This window comes from Sinohyriopsis cumingii, chromosome 18 (genome assembly GCF_028554795.1).
Source record: "Sinohyriopsis cumingii isolate HCF-2022 chromosome 18, ASM2855479v2, whole genome shotgun sequence".
NCBI lineage: Eukaryota > Metazoa > Mollusca > Bivalvia > Unionida > Unionidae > Sinohyriopsis > Sinohyriopsis cumingii.
Genome location: NC_142978.1, coordinates 72,641,058 through 72,660,328, shown reverse-complemented (window position 1 = coordinate 72,660,328; position 19,271 = coordinate 72,641,058). Strand labels below are relative to the sequence as shown.

The 19,271-nt window shown below is 34.3% G+C and overlaps 1 long non-coding RNA gene across 1 annotated transcript in view; it reads left to right on the top strand.

The window, feature by feature from the left end:
- The first annotated feature begins 10,718 nt into the window (after positions 1-10,718).
- Positions 10,719-19,271, top strand: part of LOC149776964 (uncharacterized) — a 35,789-nt gene continuing 27,236 nt past the window's right edge. The window contains exons 1-2 of the long non-coding RNA XR_016416144.1: positions 10,719-12,669; positions 15,329-15,480. This is a non-coding gene — a long non-coding RNA (uncharacterized LOC149776964). The remainder of the gene's footprint in view (positions 12,670-15,328; positions 15,481-19,271) is intronic.

The following is a 19,271-nucleotide window of genomic DNA, read 5'->3' as shown; positions in this document are numbered from 1 at the left end:
AAAATGTTATAAATAACAGGCTACTTACGGCTATTACTCTCTAATAACACCTACGAGAAGAAAATGTAGCCTGCATATTATCACATTTTCTTTAAAATAGACGCATACAAATTATTTACTTGATGTTGCAAGAAACACTAAGAAACACTAAATGGTACTATGAACTTTTTATAACACTTTAATGAACTTAAAAGCATGAACAGTATTTGCAATTAATGATTAAATATTGTTGTCAGATTATGCAATGTTACAATGCACTGGTTTCATGATGGAACGTGATATTAATTTCAGCAGTTGCGAAACTTAGAACATTTTTCTCATGCCTTGAAAACCGAGTTCTCGTTATTTATTCACGTACATGTATTTATAAATGAATAGTTTGCTTCAGTATGAATATTTTTACCTTTTAAATACTAATTAATCATGTTGTTTCCCCTTTGTACTAGTCATTTCGGGCATGAGGTGATAGTCGTTTCCTACCTAAATTGATGGTCGTTTAAAACCAATTAATGGATATGATCCAAAATAGTGTAGTCTCTGGCGAGTAAAAGGAAAATGTCCTATTCAAATATTGATTATTCACTGAAGGACATTTATTTATCAATAGCATCGATGTCTTGAAAAAATAAAAATACATGTTCCTACTACCAATGAAAAAAAAAGAGAAATGGTATGTTCCAAGTGAAATAACTAAATAACTGCCTGCTTTTGTAATCGCTGCAATTGACAAAATTGTCATCTTCTCATGCCTAAAGTGGCTGCAACAATCAACAAGTTTACTCAGAATATCTCGATGGTTTGTCTTTTAGTCGGCATTCTCTATGGGCTGCGTGAACATATGACACTTGTGATTGGCTTGTGCTTACCATTAGTTAAAGGACTATCATCCATATTAATTCAATATTTTGTCGGCTGTTTCAATGGTATTTGCCTACTTAGAACAAGGTCACTGACTTCAGTCGGTGAAGTCCGCATTTGACAGCTTAAAACAGAACAATAAAAATAGTTACAGAAGGTTTTAAAGTTATAAGAATTACTGGATCCTTTGTAAGTTTATTAACCACTCAGCTGGACTAAAATGCTCAAATTCATTCATTCTTGATAAGTAAGGTCTATCGAATATTGATCAGCCATGGCTCGAATGCAACAAAATGCCCATAAGTCCACAGGATTTTTAATACAGGACTAAAACTACACGTTTGGGAACTTTGTGAACATATGCTGTTGTAGCAGGAGCATGTATTTTATAATTTTTTATATTCATGTTTTATTTAGGCAAAATTGGATATTGTATTGTTTTTATAATTAATGTTCACTATATCTCTAGATCGATATTTAACAAATATATGGCGTAGTAAGTCATTTGTATTAATGTAGTGTAAACAGAATCAATGTATACATGCAGAACGGATTATGGACGTTTCGCCCCATGGACGTTTCGGCCCAGGACGTTTCGCCCCACTTCAATGGACATTTCGCCCCACTTCAATGGACATTTCGCCCCACATGGTACATGGACGTTTCGCCCCATGGACGTTTCGGCCCATGGACGTTTCGCCCCACATCATTGGAAATATCGGACATTTATAGAAATTCACAAGCATTACACCATTATCTTCATTTTACTTTAGGGGCCTGCCGTTATGATTTAATTTCATGCCCCATAATCCCATCACTCTCATCCATTTCAATTACATTCAGCGTGCCGTTATATCAGACAATAATTTCCTTTTTTTTTCTTCATTTATGTAATAAGATCTATCGTTAAACTTTTTTTAAATGTTGAACTTTACTCATTTTTTTTCAAGCTCGGGTTAATTAACTTTTTATCTCCTGCCATTTATTGGCATTGTTACTTTGAATTTTGTAAAACTAGCTATAAATCGGGTCCTAATTACTCGACTGAATTGCTGACAGAAACAGTCCAAATTAATGTATTTCATTTCTATAGCCCGATCGTTATACATTACATCTGTTCAAAGCTGTGCACAGAATAGCCCGACATATCGCGAGCAATGAAAAGACAGGAGGAGGGGCGAGGAATGTTAATTGTAATTAACAATAAAGAGATATAAAAATGGTTTCAGAGATTTATATTTTTGAAATATGAAGCATGTATTTGCATTTTTAAATAAAAACACATCACTAATCAAAATTACATCTCATGACAAGGTATAGGTGTCAAATTATGATGTGCAAAAGTATACTTCTAAACAGCAACTATCTATGATTTCTTTTTTAATGCATGAAGTTACCTGGATGTAATTAAGTCATATTAACACTTGCTGGGAGCAATAGTGAACGCCAGAACATTTGTTTTCTTTATGGCACCAGACAGATACACCCCTACTTATAAAAAAAAAAATAAAGTTGTTTTATATGTGTATGTTTTCCCCAAAGGTATGAGATTTGTTTGCTTTATAAAATATTTCTGAACAAAAAAATTCAAAATTTTGTCGGGGTATTTATGTATTTCCCTAGTGTAATATATAGGGTTGTTAATCCTAGTCCGGTTTTTATTTTAAATTTAGTTTAGAATTTGGGTGAATAAATAGTGTATTATATTTAAACGACAAATAAACCATATTGTTTTGTATGATTGATGATGTGTGTCGTTTCTCGCATTACCATTATACTGAGACAGGCTGTACTCGAGTGAGGGTTCATACTTTATTTAATGTGGGGCGAAACGTCCATGGGCCGAAACGTCCATGGGGCGAAACGTCCATGTACCATGTGGGGCGAAATGTCCATTGAAGTGGGGCGAAATGTCCATTGAAGTGGGGCGAAATGTCTTGGGCCGAAACGTCCATGGGGCGAAACGTCCAGGTACCATGCAGAACAATACTAAATGGAGATAAATACTTTTCTCCTGCTTTTGTTACACCCTGCAAATACAATAAAAATACATTTACTACAGCTATAAATAATACCGCCATCAGTACATTATTGTGCTCTTGTCATCACTGTAGCAATATATGGTCTTCTTTCCAAGCGTAGTTCTGTCATATCCTTTCTTGAATGTACTTACAAGGAAGGCACACAAGAAATCGATATGACAGGAATACCCTTGGAAAGAAGATAAGGTATTGCTACAGTGATGACAACGCCGCAAAGAATGTTGGTCTTACTCAATTGCTCAACAGGAAGGACTTCAAAGGATACATATGTAGACGCAAAGGGAACAAGCCAATTATGCCATCAGGCGAATTAATCATTTGAGAAGAAAAAGTAACCATCAAGAACCACCACCAATATTGAGGAAAATAAAGAAGAAAACTGCAGAACTGCGCTTATTGGATATACGACTAGAAATAAATCTGTATGCAACAGTGGAGTGTGTGTGTGTGTGTGTGTGTGTCTGTGTGTCTGTGTGTGATTAGGATTTTTAACGTAGCTTTAACAATTGTTCAGTCATATCGCTACGATGTCTGCAGTGTGGCAGTTTTTAGTGATGTCTAGCACTGGGGCATCATGCCGCAGATATGTAGCATGATGTCACATCCAGTCACATTATCCTGATACCAGGCCGACAAGTCCTAACACTAACCTCTTAATGCTGAGCGCCTAGTGAGGCAGCTGTTAGTACCATATTTATAAGTCTTTGGTATGACTCGGCCCGGGTTCGAACCCAAGACCTCCCGCTTATGAAGCGGACGTTCTAACCACTAGGCCACAGGAGCGGTGCAACAATGGAGAGATGTGAGGGAACATTCAATATCAAAGTGCCAAAATCAGGAATGGGCACCCACCCACTAAGTCCATTTCTAAATGAGATAAGGATACCAGAAATTGAGAAAACAGAAATAAAGACAATGAAACCAGCTTTCTTTCTACACGGATTTGTAACAAAATCCAGGTACAAAGGCTGTATCCATCACAGAAAATGTAATAAATATGGAAACACTGGTCATACCCCACACAAATGCCCAAAGACCAAAAAAGAGAGTAAACAGCCAGTTTATGTCTCAGAAATGACAATGTTTCTCAACACAAAGCAGCCAGAACAGCGGGACAAAAAGAAACAACAAACAGTGCAGAACACCCAAGAGACAAAAGCAGCAAAAACAACAATATAAACAACATAAACAGAAATAACAGAAACAAAAGCAGAATACCCAACAAGAACAAAAGCAACAAGAACAACAATATAAACAGAAACAACAGAAACAAAAGCAGAATATCCAACAGGGACAAAAGCAGCCAGAACAAAAACAGCAAAAACAACAAGACAAACAGAAACAACAGGCAATGCAGAATACACAACAGAAAATAATGGAAACAAGGCAAAATGCCAAACAAACGGAGCAACAACAGCAGCAAGATCAACAAAATACAAACAGGATATGCAGATACGAAAACGTCATCATCAACAACAACAAAAGCAACAATGCAAGGTCCAAATTCAGCCACAAGTGGCAGGTAAAACGACAACACTGGAGGAAGAATATAAAACTAAAAGACAAAATATGAGAATTGGAAGAAGAAAGGAGGTGAATAGAAAGTGCTAACAACTGACATTAGACGATGAGCTAAAAGAGCCTGAAAAAAATTCTACATTTCTCAAAATATTAAATATTTTGAGGGGGAAAAAAAATTAAAAAAACAATAGCATCAACACATAATGTAAATCCATTAGGAAACTATATCAACAGAACAGGAGGGCATCCCTTAGCTGGTCTGAAAAAATCAAAAAGGGAGAGCACCCAAAAAATTCCATTAGAAAATGACCTGCAAATTTTTCAAACATCACTTTAAACGTTTTACATGTATAGACTTCGTAGCGATATGACTGTAAGATAGTATAGCTTCGATAAAAATCGACAGCACACACATACACATAGATACACGCTAATTGGTTGGTTGCTTGCCTGGATTTTATGCCATTTATAATTTTTCAGATTTATATGTTGGCCAGTACAATGTTGGTGGATGAACACTCACGAGAATATGGAAGAAAACATCGGCCCACGACAAGCCTACTGGCTAGACCTTTTTCGGGTGCAGTTGTGCGATTCGAACCTACAGCTTTGAAAGGCTAGTGATCGCTGGCGAGGCGCCTTAAGCACTACACCACTGAGACCCCTTGAGAGAACACTAAATGGCAGAAAATATGTTTGAAAAACTTAACAAACAGCTGATAAACGCATTAAAGAACCCTCACAAGTTATAAAAGCAATAATTTTATTATAGCACTAGTACGAAACGATATAGATAGGACATGAACAACATCAAAACGTTGTGACATAACACTGTGACTTTAAAATAATATAAAGTATTTTCCTGGGCAATAAAGGTGTAGTGTATTTTTTTTAAATAAATCAATCACCATCATTCCATGATATGACGATAACAAAGGTATATTTTTATAGGGCTACCATACCGCCCGAATTTTATAAATTTTCATATCTAGTTGATGCACATTAGATGGAGCTTGTTGTTGATGCAAAGATTTTCCTTTTTGGCTTACTTCCAGCATTAAAATTATTTTTAACAAACAGACACAAAAGTTTCAAAAATTACGTTTCATTCATTTCAGTGAGATGTGTATCAAGCAATATAAATTGACGATTTGTACTTTTGCTGAATTTCACATCTGCTATCTAAAACAACAATGCTTTAAAGCAGTTACAAGTGTTACAAGTTGGTGCTTTCTTTGTCAGATTCGTGTATGCAAGAGTATTACAAGGTATTATCAATCAAGTTTTGACTTGTCACAAAATAAGCAAAACCACAATGTTTTTGAATACTGAGGTAGAGAGCTGAAAGAGACGTCATACGAATATTTGAAGGAATACAACAACGTAAATGCTTCGTATCTTGGCAAACAGTTTTACCCTAAGGATAGGTGATTCAGATTATGACAACACCCAAGGACTACATCGACTGGAGCAGGTAATTTATAACTTAATTATTACACGAATCTGAAGCACGTCACTATTCTGTCCTAAATGTATAAGATTACCGGTCAAATTCTATTGGGACCAATGTTCCATACCCAGTTTTTTAAAAATTTCTTTAATTGGTTTGGATAGAAACAATTTTCTGTAAATACATTGTTTTAAAGCTGTCTCAATGATCAATTTGAAGAAGAAAGAAAAGACACTTTTACATAATTGTTTCTAAGATATTTTCGCAAAACTATGCCAAGGAACATCTACTCTATTCGCTCATATTTGATGAAGTATATATAGCTTGTGCGAAATCTGGAAGCTGGTCGTCAGCATGGACTTTGCAAGCAGCATTAGGTGCGATAGGCTGTGACATTTATACTCATACCCACCAGTTAACGTCATGACGGATCGCACTGCAAAGTTACTTTCATGTGCTCATGCATGTTGGAAGAAATCCTATCTGGAACATATCAGGGTGATGTGGAGGAGCATTCTACCCCATTTAACTGGTACCTGACAGCCAAATCACTTTGTTCCACTGATATCGGTTACAAAAAAAGGTCAGGAAGGTAGCAAAATCCCTACACCACATTAAGTAGGATCGCATTACCATGCTTATTCAGATATTAATCCGACGGACATGGAACTTCAGGAGCCCAGTTACAGCATTTCAGAGACAGAAAGAATTGTCTGACTCATCTGTTCAAACCCCTGATAACGAAGATCTTTATACGGACAAGAGTGATTCACCAGATTATTGTATGTCCGACATTCAAGATTATCGCCGCAGCCACTACATGACTCATTTGTCACTTTGCAGAGCTATTTTTCGTCGTTTAAACGGAACCCAATATACAAAACTTCGTGTCTCGAAGTTAACATACAGTTTGGAGCACCGCCAGTTCATCAAAATTGTAGAATATCAAGGGCAATATGATGAAACATGCGCCCCGGTACCTAATGGTAACTCTAATGTGTACTCCAAATATTACATCAGAACCAAACAAACGGTACAAATGATTAAAGACTGAGTCAAACACAATGCTGCAGCCGAGCCAATACCTTTGAAAAGCTAACAAATGAGCGAAAAAAATCCAACAGATTTTCCAAGAAATACAGAACAGTGTCTGAATTACAGGAAAAGCAGGAAGGACAGAAATAAAACGGTAAAAGCAATGAAGCTGATGAAATATAAATTGGGATTCAACTTTTCTACATAAATTCATTTCCTGAAGAAATTATCTAGACCAAAGACCTGCCCAAAACAATCATTGTTTGCTACACAGAAGATCAATTAAGAGACTTCACATCTTTCTTGCAGTCAAATGTTGGATTGATCGGTATCGATATAACTTTTAATCTCGGACCATGTTATGTGACAGTAATGGTCTATCAGAGCAACAAAGTTATCACAAAAGAAGCTAAAGAATCAAATATCATGCTGGTCCCTTTAATGCTACATTAGGATGGATAAACCTCTTCAAACTACTGATTATTTGCCCACCTAAAAGGTCCCTTAGGCCTAGAACCAAGTAAAATCGAAATGTTGATTGGCTCTGACGAGGGAGCATTAACAAATGCAATTGACATGATCTTCCCCGAGGCGAAACGGAAACTCTGTAATAAGCTTGTATGAAACAACAGTAGGCTGCAGATGACTGACACAATGCCAAAAACATCAAATGAAAGAAAACAAAATATCATTGAAATATTTGGCCCTACTGGAGTAGCCTACGTAAATGATATCTTCGATTTGGAAGATAGAAACGAGAAAACTAAAAAGATAAGAACACGGATACTTTCTTCTATACTATGAAAAATACATAGAAAGAAAAAATTGCCGACCACTGCAACAAGCAAGAAAAGTGAATAAACAATACTGAGATCTTGAACCACAAACTAAAGCTTCCTGTACAAATGAAACCCAAGGAAAACTGATGATTTTATTATACAGGTGCGGAAATTTGTATGAATGCAGATGACAGCTATGCGGCGGGTTTTGTATGGTATTTTTCTTTTCTCAATATAAACTTACATCGGCTTTATGGCACAAGTCTGTAAAGGACAAACAAATTTACTTTTAGAAATTCCTGAGTGCTAAAACAAGAACAGAAACCAGTGATTGTAATCTCCTATGATGGCACATACGCTGTTAGAAGAACGCAAAGATTCGCCAAAGTTCCAAACCAGAAAACTCGGATGAAGCCTGAAAGAACATGAACGACAAAACAGTAAACTGAGGACAGAACCATTCGTTTAAATAGCATCCCTGGCTCTCTGATTGCTGAAGAACTTTACATTTCGGAGTTAATATATTGTTTAAAGTCATCATTAAACTTGCACAGATTGTCTTGAAATACGATCTCATGAATCTTATAAGAATTCTTACTGGTATTTAACAGCTATTACGACTCTGTGGTCTTAAAATAAGTAATAGATACTGTGAGAAGCAACAAGCTTTGTTAAATTAACAAAATAATGTATTTTCCTTGAATACAAAAGTGTTAATGTAAACAAAAAAGAACTTACAGTATTGCGAATTAAATCCCAAATAATCCTAGAATTACAGACACAAATCATAATGAATTAAGTTCTGAAGGAAAAAAAACTTGTGTTGAAATCCTAATTAAATCCAACGCAGAAAGTGTTGACGTGCTTATGGTGACCCGTGTCGTGGTGATGTACCAACAGTCTTTTGTTGGATCACAATAATACAATCCAAGAATAAAATCCTTACTTGAAATTTCACTATAATTCAAGTCTCTATTTCCAAGAATGCTATTCTAAAAGAAAACATTGTATTTCCAGAGACGAATCCCTTGAATTAAATAATCTGAATAAATAAATTCCAGCCAAAAAGAATATATGGACACAACAATAATACAACTGATTCTGCTAAAATCTTACAGCATTTTTGTGAGAAAGTGTTTCTCAAACTTTTAGTACTACTGTTTTCCATGACCAGACAAGAGAGAGAGAGAGAGAGAGAGAGAGAGAGAGAGAGAGAGAAGAAGAAGAAGAAGAAGAAGAAGAAAAACAAGAAGAAGTTCAAGCTCTCTTAAAAGAGATGTCATTTATTGCGGTGTAAATACGGCTACATCTTGGGGAAAATGGCGATGCGAGAGGTATGGGATTCTGTAACGATACAAGCCTCTTTTAGATTCCGACGAACGGACTAATTTATTTCAAATAATCAACATATAAAATTACATTCCAATATCAATCTTCATAAACTTAAATTACGGATATAAGAGATACATATATAACTACACTATTCTTTCACTTACCAACATCATATATTGTATAATTTTTGCCTTTTAGAATATAATACAGATAATTAAATATCAAATAAATTCACGATAGCTAAAGATCTAAAATTCAATATTTCAGGCTAAAACCGCAATTATTTAATAGAATATTTTACTGAATTTAATCTAAAATGTCAACATATTAATCTCGATTATTCAAAGAGTATTTTATTTCTAAATTAACTAATACTGAGTATGAAGTTGGTAGCGAACGTCGTTTTTTTTTACTATAATCAATATAAGTACAAGTAAAAATAAGTTTTTCAAACAATTAAACTTTCCAATACATTATAATAAGGAATAGCAAAGAAATATTAAAATAATCAAATGTTTTAACGTACCGATGTTAGATAAACATCTTAACACTAAAAATCCCTATACTATATAAAAATCGTACGCAGACGGTATCTTACCTGTAACGATACAAGCCTCTTTGAGATTCCGACGAACGGATAATTTCGCCAAACAAATCTCCTTGCTTTTTATACAGTTTCTTAGAACGCAGACAAATACGTAAGTTCTTGAGTTACGCCAGAATCTCAAAGTGAGGCTTCATCGTTTCTTAGAAACTACCTTCTGGGTCTATGTACGTCATTTGACAGACAATTTTGCCACATCAGCTTATTTACCCACTCAGAGGGAATTTTCGGAATACGCTAGTTCAGCCGAGTGTAGTTTTTGCTGACTTTATGATACAAGAGAAATGTATAGTGGAAGAGAGTTTTGTCTTTTTGCTCATAAGGGCGCAATCTTTATTAAATAGTGTATCAGTGTAATACCGAAATAATTGAATTCAATCTCAATATATTTTAGTAGAAAATTACTTTCAATATAATTATATGAACAATTAATTTTAATACAATTTAGAGAAAATTTCAATCTTATTACTTTTATTAAAAAATTCTGTTCTACTAGCATAAATAAATATTTTTTCCACTAACAAGATTATATAGTCCTCCACTTGACTTCCGGTCACTCTTAGCATTTTCGAATAAACAAAGATTACCTACTAGAAAATAACATTTTAGAAGGCTCTTAACGTTTACAAAATAAAATCTTATTTATAGCTAGAAATCTATTACTAAAATTGTAATATAAAATGTGTAGTAAATAACAGGTAGATCAGGCAATTTGTGGAAATTTCCCAAAGTTCAAGCCTCAGATTAAGGTATATATGTTTACTACAAAGCCAAAATCAATAATTCAGGTCAGGAAGAAAATGAACTTAATTTTGGACAAGATCAAGTCCAACAATGTCACATTAGCACTGAATAGCATATAATGAATTTTAAGAAAGAATTAAGAAAAACTAACAAACAAACAATACAAATTAAATATACATCATACATCAACTAAATTCTCTTGTTATTAAAATGTTGACATTATGCAGACTCTAAAATAATAATAATAATAATAATAATAATAATAATAATAATTATTATTATTATTATTATTATTATTATCTCGATAAAAGGGTCACCAAGTGGCCGATTGATGAAAAGCGCGCACAGTTACGGATCATTGCCATCTCATCTCTGTCGTGCGTGGGTTCGAGTCTCAAGTTCAGCCAATGTATGTGAGAATGCTTGCCAGCGGGTCGGTGGTTCCTTCCGGGGTTTTCCTGGGTTCATCCTCCACCAATTATACTGGCAGCCATGTATAACCTATCTTGTGCTGAAAAATGGCGTTAAACCCTACAACAACAACAACAACAACCTCGATCAAAAGTGTGAATAAAGAATTGTCCATCTGCTATTCAAGAGATGTTTATGACTGTTTACCGTCTATGTTTTTAACTTCGTTAAAGCGCTTTGCAAAATGATCTGAGTGTTAATTTCTAAATGTGTTGCTTTCAAGTGCTCCTAGTGTTTCTTAGTAGTTTTTACTGCTGTCCGACAGGAAATGCATGCTCTTTAGTTGTAAGGATAATTTGTAACATAATGCAGAGACAGGATGAAACGATACAGATTGCGCTAGATAAAGGAAACAGTCTTGCAAAATTTGGAATAATGTATACAAGTTTGAAAAATACGTTTAAAATTACGGTTTTATTCCCCATTGTATATGAAATATATTTTTAACAGTTTTCTTTCTCTTTCTTCACTTCTTTTTCATACCTGTTTCTTTTCCTGTTTTTCTTTTTCTTTCATTTTTCTTCCTGTATTTTTATTGTTTTTTCCCCGTTTCCTTTTGTCTGTTTTTTTTTTTTTTGATTTTTTTTTTGTCTTTCTGTAAGTTTATTTTTTCTTACATTTGATATTTCTTCTATACTGAGTAGTAAAACAAAGACTAGACAGAGTTGTCTTTTCTTGATGCTCAAGATATTTTTTTCACAGACGTCACGATTGTTTTTTCAAATACCTACATACTAGAAATTGAGTGCCCCTATAGCACGAAAGACAGAATAAACCTTAAAGTTCACTGACTTGAACCGCAATTATGCATATTACTATCAAATAGAAATGCAGTTATTTCTGACAAGCAGACAATATTGTCATCTGTTTTTAAAAATTATTCTGCATGATGTCCCGAAGACTACCATCATCAACAAGTATTTCCGGATAATGATCGTCAGGATGCAATATCAGTTACGGAATTAAAATTTCATGCCAGAACTGTATGTACAAATACGTTTCGTGAAAGCAAGTGCTTGTGCTAAAGATAGCTATAAAAAGAAAGAAGAAAAAAAGTTTTAATTAGTACAGTCAAATATTGTATTTGGGGTGGAGATGATGGACGGAGAATGAGATTGAATGAAATCGATAGCTGTTCAAAGATGTTGTTTTATCTTCAGTGTATTAAAATGAAACATGTACCGAACGGAACATGACTTTGTGTCGAATGTCAAAACCGACTACTCTTGAAATGCTTATAGAAATATGAAATTATATATTAACGATTGGCTTTTTAACTTGAACGATAAACCAGATGATTGATTTCAGCCCATGAAAATTGAAAATCATTACATGTTACGACTTGTTTGTGAATCCATTTGTTTACGCGTCTATTTATTGATGGATCTATTTGTTTATGAAATAAAAATAAAGATGGTTGACATATCAATGTTGTTTTATTTGAAGAAACAAGGGGAAAAGTCACGAATTCGATTTCGTGTGGTTGACATGTATAACGTAATATTGTGTATTAGGATATCCTCACGCACTAAATGAGACATGCCTTCTTAATTATGTGATAAGAACAACGTTGTTAGGTCATAGCGCAATATGATGTATTAGGATACCCTCACGCACAAAATGAGACATGCCCTCATAATTATGTCATAAGAACAATGTTGTTAGGTCATAGCGTAATATTATGTATTAGGATATTCTTACGCACAAAATGAGACATGCCTTCATAAGTATGTGATAAGAACAACGTTGTTAGATGCCGGTTTGCGTGACTAGGGTATCATAATGGCGGATATGGAAGTTTACACGTTTAGTGATGTCATGTGAACACATAAGGTATGTTTGTATCTGTTACTGCCCCTGTTAACAATAGTAATCAATTCAGTTTTGTACAATTTATGTTTTTATGGGTAAGTAAATGCTTTACATTGTTCTTAGTGCCCACTTTCAAGCACTTAGAGCATCTTAGTTCTCCAGATAGTTCTTAATGCTTATTAGTAATTCTTAGCGGTGTTTACTGAGACCGTTTTCGGACGAGATCAACCTAAATATGTTTGATCCAGTACAATCCGGATTGAATGTTGATAAACAAATTCCTACAACTCTACGCTGCCACGATAAGTGTTGAGTTTCTTAACCTAGTTTAGAATATGTCCACTACTTTAAGTCCATAGCGATCGATAATTTTCATCTAATGGTTTCTTGATTAAAGGTCAGGTGGAAAGCATTCAATAATCAGAATTGAATAGACTTTGGTTAAACAAAATTAGTTCTACATTCTAAAACTACAATTTATACTTAATTTAAGAAGAGTAAATGCGCATATATGAAATGAATGACTTTTATTATAGGCCTAATCAATGAATGGAAACAAAAAACCAGTTTAATTAGAGAAACGGAAACGAGGAAAATTCCTGGGTATTTTCCCATTGATGCATTTAATATATAATATACACCTACCATTACTATACAGCCTCCAGCTAATACCACATAGCTGATACTTTGTGAAGCATTTTATGTTTCGGTCTTAGGTGTAATCTTACCTTATCGACATCACGTCTATATGAGGTAACTTCCACACGTCAATCAGTAAATAGGAATGTACGAACAACACAAATGAATTAAACAAATCTATTAACACTGACTTTTCCTACCACCAACTTCGGTTTTTGCATGTCCTGACGAAGGGCATAACTCCTGCAAATGCGAAAGCGGTTGCTGCAGTTGTCATGTATAATGCATGTCTGGAAACCAGGCCAAATTTGAGGGTATTATGGGATAGTTTCGTAACTTGCTCCCTGAAAAACATATTCTTAACTTAAGGCTATGGTTTGACTTTTTCACTTAATGTTGTTACTATTTAAAGATATGGATATATTTGTGAACTAGGTGTTTCGGGTTTGCGTTGTTCTCGAACTTGATACGAGACATGTACACCTCCCATAGTTGCTCTGTAGTATTCAGATAGTTAAATACCAATAATCGGCTAGGAAGAAGAGCTGGCCACTCATAGTAGTACACGATAGTTCAAGGCATGTATTATGTTTTGTCTAATAAGAGAAGGAACAAAGAGGGGGGGGGGGAGTAGAAATATTTCATAACCTTGGGTTGACATTGCAGAATCGAATTCTAATTTGTCCATATTGCTTTATTTTGGTTCAGATCTACTTGGTTACCCATGGATGAGATGGGGGGTCCAATTACTGGGGCACTAGTACGATTTATTAGTTTTATTTTTATAGTAGGAAGAGTAATAGCAGTTGCCGTTGCAGTTTTAATTGTTGCCATTCTTGTTATTTTCTGAAATATGTGACAAGGAAACTTTCACGAATGAAAATTTTACCTTACCCACATTTTATTTCCATAGCATACATTGAGCAAGAAAACAAAATTGCTTGTTCACTTAACCTTAAATAGGTGCTACCTATGACTTTTTCTTTTCTTAAGCAAGTAAGAAAGGGAACATCGTGTATTTGCCAGGATAATGTTTATTTAAATTCAAAGACTAATGAGTTTTATACTCAAACTATAACATAGGAGCAAATAATACTATGTAAATATATTGACTTCTTTTATAACGATAATGAGCTATTTTAAAAAATATTTTATGACGCTGCCCTGCTATACAAAATATCCCTGTATATACCGTATAAAATATGTGAATGCTGACAGTGATATGAATGTGTGGTCAGTTTTAATAAAGAAGCATAAATATCCCCAATTACATAGATGTGATAATCCAACTTAATGTCACAAAAGTCACGGACAACTTCTAATGTAAAGAGGACATGAATACAGTAGATGTGTATATAATTATTAAACTCTACTGGTACTACACACATATCAACTAAGGAGTTTGATAAAAATGAGTCCTGCACAGAATGGTGTGTATCCATTGCATGCAATCTGTGACATTAGACAATTGTGTGTCTGTGTCTCATTTACATGCAACAGAAATTGGAGACATGCTATACTGAGAGCTCTGTCGACGTTCGACCTTTTGACTCCAAAATAAATAGGCTTTTATCTTACTCAAAGTCAAAACCGTCCACACGGTGGATGTCAGCCCAAACTTAAGTGAAGGTAAATGCCTGTGAAGTGAAAAACTAAGGTTATTAAGTGGAAACCACTTTTCTTCATTCAGTCAATGCGATCTTGATCTTTGATCCAAAAACAGAGACTTCTTTCTTATCCCAGATGTAAGGCATTGGTTTTTATAAAGTTTGGTGATGGAAGATGATGGAGAACTTGAGTTATTGTGCAGAAACAAAATAGTATACTGAGCCGACAGACTGATTTCATAACGTTATACTCTCTGCCTTATGGTGGGCTTATACAAAATATAGAATATACGAATATGGGTTTTAACATTACCTGCCACATTTAAATTTGTCAGTATGTATTTACAATGTGTTTATGTGCATAAATTAATAGATTAATGTGAGATTAAATCTGAATACTCTTTTGTGTTTAATTCTTTTAAATTTTAACACAGCTTTAGCGATTTTAGTCATATCGCTACTATATCTGCAGTGTGGCAGTTTATAGTGATGTCTAGAACCTGAAGAATCATGCCGCGGCCAGGGTTCGAACCCGCTACATTCCGCATCTGAGGATGACGATCTAACCACTTAGGCCACCGAAGGGGTAAATGATTATTTTCTTTAAGTGTGATTCTTCTATTACAATTACAGTGGCTTCCTTGCTGACCAATGTCTAATATGTAATGGACGCACTCTCTGTTAAAGTTTAGAAGAATTAGTACAACAATTAATCAACTATTCTTACTATTCATACACAAAAGTCGAATATAAAATTTCTGGCCACACAATTTCGACACTTTTTGTTGCTTGTCTCAAAGACCCCATCAGGAAAAAAAAAAACGTTTTCATGTCATAAAACCTTGATCTCCAATTTGAACTTTTTCAGCAATTCAATCATAACAACCCCTTTCAGATTCTTATCAATTTCAAGCATGCATCTGCTGAATTCAATTTTGATCAGGTTTTAGTTGCTATAAATTCCATTTTTAATTCTTCTTTCAAAATGTTTCACCAAGCATGTCATAAACGGTTACTAAAGGAGGCAGATGCCATATTGTCTCCGTGGTTACCGTGCAAGACTTACGAACCAAATGCTAGTATCTCAGTAGTTATCATGCCAGACGTGTAAACCAGATGCCACAGTGTCTCCATGGTCACCATGCCAAACGTATGAACCTAATGACACAGTGACTCAATGGTTATCATGTCAGGCTTGTAAACCAAATAACATGGTTTTGAATCCAACCATCTCATCAGCCGAAGTCAGATATCATGATGTGTCTTTGGATAAAGCACTTTATTCCATTGCCTTCATAGTAAATAATCTACATATTTTGCTGTGCCATAAAATACTAAACCAAAGAAAGTTATACTTTTGAATTTTAACATCTTTTCAGTGATTTCAAACTTGGAGATTTACGATAAGTGTCCTTTCATCCACAATTTAATAAAATATGCATGTATATATTTTCCTCACTGCAAGTCAGTCGTTATTTTAACAATTCGTCCAAACATATATATGTGTGTATTTTCCTTGAACACTTCCAACGTTGTTAGAGTTAGACACAAATACGCTTGGGAAAATAATAGTCATATGGGCAATGTAGATAATACTTTGGGATTTATTATGGCCCCTGGAAATGTGCCATAACTCTGAGATTTAACATTAGTTTTAAATGCTGCTAAGTTCATAGTTGTTTTTCTCCCATGTCTAAGAATTGTCAAAGTGTCAAGACAACAGCACTGTGACCCTTGCATTAGCCCTTTATCTTTATATACCACCCCCCAACCTAGCCCTCGTGTCATACCATAAAAAGTAATAAGATCCCAACCACATAACAATATATGCATTTTCTGGGCTAATACAACCCTTAATATAGTTAGTACATGCAAATGAGATTAAGTCCATGGTACATCACTATATAACTTGGAAACTAATGAATCACCACCCTTTAGCCATAAACATTCGTACTGAATGTGACAAACAAATTTATACATTGACACTGACCACACTGTCCAGCCTCATACTCAGCAACTTGGTCCCTGGGCCATAACTTGGAAATTATTTACATCCTAACTCTATAACCATACATAATTTTTCCCAGAATCTTTATTTTAAAGGTTGTAAATTTTGAGAAATGATTAGAAATTTTAATTTGAAATTCAAATTTCGGATTCGATATGATTATAAAATATTGCATGATTCATGATGATGATGAGTGTACTCAATACAATTGATATATAATTGTGATCAGGATGAATGTTCTCAATACAAATGATATGTCGATATGATAATGATGAATGTACTCAATACAAATGATATGTCGATATGATAATGATGAATGTACTCAATACAAATGATATGTCAATATGATAATGATGAATGTACTCAGTACAAATGATATGTCGATATGATAATGATGAATGTACTCAATACAAATGATATGTCGATATGATAATGATGAATGTACTCAATACAAATGATATGTCAATATGAGAACGATGAATGTACTCAATACCATTGATCTATAAATGTGATCATTATGAATGTATTCAATACAAATGATATGTCAATATGATAATGATGAATGTACTCAGTACAAATGATATGTCGATATGATAATGATGAATGTACTCAATACCATTGATCTTTAAATGTGATCATGATCAATGTACTCACTACAAATGATATGTCAATATGATAATGATGAATGTACTCAGTACAAATGATATGTCGATATGATAATGATGAATGTACTCAACACAGTTGAGAAAAACATTACTTATGAATATTTATATTGGTTCAAATTCTAAAAATCTAATATTCCGATAGTAATATAAGTATGTTATTACCCCTATATTTTTTTACCTCCATTGTTTAAATCAAATTCACATTAGAATCCTTCCAATTTTTTTACACATATGGCTGGGAGGTGTCTTTTTAAGAAGGAAAACTTTTTATAAATTAAAGTCACTAATCTTAGTCAGAAGTTACTATATCTGAGCATGAAAAGCAAATAGGCTTTATCATATATAGCATTCTGGCATCCCGACCTTTATTCCGCTTGGACTTTATTCGAGTGAATGGAAAGTGGAATAAAGACCAACGTATAAGACTATCGATTGTTTTCACAGACGTCACGGTTATCTACGCAAATTCCCACAATGCAGCGCGAGTGCACCTTGCGCCACATTTTGATTCCCTAAGATACCAATCATTAGATATATTCAAGACAAAAATCTGATTTAATTGTCCATAATGATATTTACTTCATCGAAATGATACAGAGATTATACTTGAAATAAAGTGCCCCTATAGCAGGAAAGACAAAATAAAAAGCGGGAAGCTAACCGGCTTATATCGAAAGACGAATAGTGAAGGTGAAAACAATCATGCACATTGCTATCAACCAGAAATGCAGATATTTTTGACAAACAGACAATATTGTGATTTAACAAACAAAAACAAATCATTTCTATGATTATCATCTGAAAAGAATATTTATGGACAATGATCTTCGGGATACAATATCAGCTAAGGGATTAAGATTTCATAGCATGTGTATCATGTCAGAACTTGCAGCAATATTTGTCGCGAAAGCAGGTGCTTGTGCCAAACACAGCTGACAATCCAATTTTAATTAGTATGGTCAATTATTGTATTTGTGGCGGAGACGATCGATGGAGAATGATGTTGTGTGAAAGCGAGAACTGTTTAAATATGTTGTTTCATCTTCAGTGTATTAAAATGAAACATGTGTCTAACGGAACATGACTTCGTGTCGATGTCAAAACGGAGTGGTCTGGAAATGCTTTTAGAAATTTGAAATTATATATTAACGATTGGCTTTTTAACTTGTACGATAACCAAATGATTAATTTCAGCCCATGAAAATTGAAAATCATTAAAGTTTATACTTGTTTGTGAATCCATTTGTTTATGCGTCTGTTTATTAAAGGATCGATTTGTTTATGAAAGAATAACTGATAGTTGAAATTTCAGTGTTGTTTTATTTGATGATAAAAGGTGAAAAGTTACAAATTCGGTCTCGTGCGGTTAACATGCCCGATAGAATGTGATATATTAGGATATCCTGTCGCACAAAATGAGACGTACCTTCATCATTATCTGGTAAGAACAATGTTGTTAGGTGCAGGTTTGCGTGGCTAGGGAATCAAAATATCGGATATGGAAGTGCACAATTGTGATGACGCCACGTGAAAACAACGGATAGTAAAGGTCACAAGGTCATGTAGATGTTCAACACCGACTATTTTAGTAATGGGTGTCATTTTTTAGAATTTGTTTGTACATACCTTTAAATGGCAATTATTCACTTTATTTGATTCCTTATACATCAATATTCCCTTGGAAGATCATTATTTACACGCCTC